This window comes from Monodon monoceros, unplaced genomic scaffold, assembly GCF_005190385.1.
Source record: "Monodon monoceros isolate NGI ecotype Baffin Bay Population unplaced genomic scaffold, NGI_Narwhal_1 Super_Scaffold_7, whole genome shotgun sequence".
NCBI classification, from domain to species: domain Eukaryota; kingdom Metazoa; phylum Chordata; class Mammalia; order Artiodactyla; family Monodontidae; genus Monodon; species Monodon monoceros.
The window spans coordinates 24,026,907-24,031,482 of record NW_021703784.1 but is presented as its reverse complement, the minus strand read 5'-3'; positions in this window follow the sequence as shown (position 1 = coordinate 24,031,482).

Sequence of the window (4,576 nt, the reverse complement as noted above, 5' to 3'; positions counted from 1 at the left end):
TTAGTCATTTTGTCCAGATTTTCAAATGTGTTGGTATAAAGCTAGCATAGTATTCTTTTGTAATTAAAAAAAAATTCTCTCTGTTTTATAGCTAGTCCCGTCTCTATCATATTTGCCAAATATTGCTTATTTTACTGGTCTTTCTAAAAGAACGTTTTGGTTTTATTTGTCAAGTTTACTGCTTTTCTCCTCTATTTTTGAGTTTTCTCTTGATTAATTTTGTCCTTCTACTCTTTTGGATTTACCTTGTTCTTTTTCTATGTCTACTGTCCATTTCCTGTAGCTTCAAGAGCCATTTTCAACAACTCAACGAGCTCTGCTGGTTGTGTCATGGTCACTTCATCATATGCCGTTAAAACTTAATCTCATACACTGGGTGAAGACTCAGCAGTCTTATTTTGCTTTCAAAATTGTTCTATGGCCTTGGATCCTCCTTCTTCTCCTAAATTAGCACTATCATCAGGGAAAATTCTACTGGGCCTCACGCTGCTTATAAGGCTTGCTTTCCTGCAGTTTCATAATAAAAGAAAAAACATTTCCACCCTTTTTTTTGATGTTGATCGAAAATTTAGCAACACTTCTTTGCACTGTATTCAAATCCCGAAATATAAGCAAGCCTTCATGCATACGGGCCCACTGAAATGTCATAATCTTAAACTATGTATGACCTTGAACAATGTCCTTTCCAAATACTCTATGCTCCCCCTTTCTTCCTAGGTGTTCAGACTTTTTCATTCCTACAACGTCTTTTACACATGGTCAATTTGTGTCATAAGCTCTTCCTCCCTTCCACTTCTGAGTATATATCCAAAGGAAACATCATCATTATTTGAAGAGATATCTGTACTCCCATGTTCATGTTATGAACATGTTATTCACAAGAGCCAAGGTATGGAAACAATCTAAGTGTCCATAGTAGATTATTGGATAAGGGAAATATGGTATATATATGCAATGGAATATTCTTCAACCTTAAAAAAGAAGAAAATCCTATCATTTAAGACAACATGGATAAAACTGGAGGACAGTATGCTAAGTGAAATAAGACAAAGACAAATAGTGCATGATGTCACTTATATGTGGACTCTAAAAAAATAACTAAATAAATCAACTCTTCTTCCCTGGACATTTTCCTCAGCAGAAGCTAGCAGCCTCTACTATAAGTCTCATCTTTTTTTTATTGTTTGTACCAGATCACAACCCCAGGGAACCTATGTATTTACGGATGTATATCTAGATTATAGTGTACTGTTGTTCGTTTTCTTTGCAATTCATTCCTTCCACTTTTGGCATCAGAACCTCATTTTTCCTTTGGAGAAGTCCTTGTGATTCAGGTAGGCGGTGTGTCTCCTCCCAAGGCTGTGTGACTTGGGCCTGGCTAGACACAGTGTTTTACATATACTCCATATGTCTTATGTACTTATTTCTCTGTTTTCCATGCTTTTCCCTCGAAATTTTAGTGTAGTTATTTTTTAATTGACATTTGTAATACTTTCTTTTGTTTGACTAAGGTATTGTTAAACTGATCTTCTGAGTGCTTAATTTCAGCTTTTTTAATTCTAGAATTTTCCTTTGGTTGCATTTCACAGATAATTTTTGCTTAAACTGCATATGTTGTCCTTTTTGAATACATTAATCATAATTTTAAATAATAGTTTCATTGAGATATAATTTACTTTCCATATTATTTAAAGTGTACAATTTAATGTGTTATGCATCTACCACCACAATCAATTGTAAAACTTTCATCCACCCCCCCCAAAGAAAAAGAATCTATTATAAGTCACTCACTCCCCCACTTCTCCAAACCCTAGGCAGCCACTAATATACTTTGTCTCTACAGATTTGCCTAATCTGGACATTGCATACAAATGGAATCATACAATTACTTAGCATGTTTTCAAGGTTCATCCATGTTGTAGCATGTATCAGTACTTGATTTCTTTTTATGGCTGAATAATATTCCATGGTGTGGATATTACTGTGTTTTATTTATCCATTCACAGTAAATGGCCATTTGGGTTAGTTCCACTTTGGGGCTCTTAAGAATAACGCTGCTGTGGTTGGATTTACGTGCAAGTTTTGTATGCAGGTCTAGATTTGTTTTTTAAATTTACAGACTATTTTGGAGCAGTTTCTGGTTTACAGAAAAATTAAGAAGAAAGGAGAGAGTTCTCATACCTCCTTACCTCTCTACCCAGTTTCCCCTATTACTAACATCTTAAATTAGCTTAATATATTTGTTATAGTTAATGAACCAATATTGATACATTATTACTAACTAATGTGCCTGCTTTACTTTAGACTTCACTCTTTGTTTTGTACATTATATGATTTTTGACAAATGTTCAATAACCTGTATCTACCATTACAGAACCATACACAGGAATTTCTCTGCCATTAAAATTCTGGGCTTCACCCATCCTTTTCTCCCTCCCCACAACCTCTGGCAACCACTGATCTTTTGATTGTCTCCACACTTTGCCTTTTCCTAAATTTCAAATAGCTGCAGTCATATAATATGCATGTAGCCTTTGCAGATTGGCTTTTTTTCACTTAGCAATATGCATTTAAGCTTCTTCCATGTCTTTTCATGGCTTCATAGCCTTTTCTTTTTATTGCTGAATGCTATTCCTTTGTACGGATATACCATAGTTTGTTTATCCATTCACCTACTGAAAAACATCTTGGTTGATTTCAAGTTTTGGCAATTATGCAAGAAACTGTTATAAACATCCATGTGCAAGTTTTTATGTGGACATAACTTTTCAGTTCCTATGGGTAAATACCAAAGAGCATGATTACTAGATCACTGTATGGTAAAAGTACGTTTAGTTTTGTAAGAAAGTGCCAAGTATCCCGCTAGCTACAAATGAGAATTCCAATTGTTCTGCATCATCACCAACTTCGATATTTCAGTTTTCGGATTTTAGCCATTTGAATAGGTGTGTAGTGGTATCTCATTATTGTTCTAATTTAAAATTCACTGATGACATGGAATGTGTAGCATCTTTTCATACGCTTATTTGCCATGTGTATATTTTCTTTGTTTAATCATAGTTGTTTTGTTGTTTTTTAGTTTTGTTTTGTTTTTTGTTTTTTTGTGATACTCGGGCCTCTCACTTGTGGCCCCTCCCATTGCGGAGCGCAGGCTCAGCGGCCATGGCTCACGGGCCTAGCCACTCCGCGGCATGTGGGATCTTCCTGGATCGGGGCACGAACCCGTGTCCCCTGCATCGGCAGGCAGACTCTCAACCACTGTGCCACCAGGGAAGCCCTTGTTGTTTTTTTAACCAAGGCCTGCTAACTCTTGTCCTCCTGTGTCTATTTATATTGTCTTTTTTTCTTTCTTTCTTTTTTTTTTTTTGAGCTTTTGATCATTTCGTCTTTTTCCTGGTATGTCAAATTATTTTTTATATTAAAATTGGGTTCAACTTATTTTAGGAAACTATAAAGGTACCTCCACATTCTGGATGTTGTTATCTTTCTCTTGAAAAGATTTACTTTTGCCCATGGCAGACAGTTACTATAGGGACTGGTAACCTTAGTCCATTCTCAGTTTGAGCTCTTTCAAAGCTGTTTTTCAGTCTGTGTGAAGGTTGGTCTATTTCTGTCTTGTCCTTCCTCTACGGGTGTTGCCCTTTGGGATTACCATGTGAACGTTTGGATTCTCCCTATTCCCAACTACCCTTGTATTTGTTAGGCTTTAAATATAATGGTTCCTGCAGCCCTTTGAGACTAAAGATACACTTAGCTTGTCATTCCATTAGTTGTTGCCTTTAGCTTGAGCTCTTGCCGTTTGGCTTCTGTGGTTAGAGTCTTTCGATCTCCTTGGCTTTTCAGCTCCTAGGCTGTAAGATTTGAATCAGCAAATGCCCCAAGGAGAAAAGCTGCACCAAATGTCTAGCTTGCGTTTTTGTTTCCCTTCTCTCCAGAACTTGGCCCACATGTCTTGGTGTCTCTCTAACATTCTGATGCCAGTGAACAGGTGTTTTCTTACTTTATCCAGGTTTTCTAAAATTTCTTTAGACTTCAAATTTCTTTAGACTTCTTTAGATAGTTATTACTGAACTATCATCTCAATTACCCCTAGGAAGAAAATTTACAATTTTATGTTTTATTCTTTTATTTTCTATATTACCTCAGTTTCTGTAGAGACCTTTTACCTGATTGTTCAGTCTAGTTCTTATGTTACCAGTAAGATGGAGATAAGGTGGAGGCTAAGAATATTGGCAACAAATCACTGATAAATGGTATGTCTCGTCCTTTTTGTTTTTCCTCTCCTTATTTACTTTGGCAGCCTACATTTGCCTTTCTTCATTTGACCCAGTTGCCCAAATAAGGAACCCACTCTGGCAAAGACCTGACTTTACTCTCATAAATGTCTGCATATTAGGATTAGCTAGATGATGAACACCATGCCAAAGTTCTTTGTGTGAGACTTTTGCAAACTTTTGTTAGCCCTTTAGTTTGCCTCTTGCCAACACTGCTCAGATTATTAAGGTTTTCTAAGTTTCTGTAGGTCAAACCTCTCTACCTGCATACCAGATGAGCCCTTCTCTCTTTCCTGAGCTCA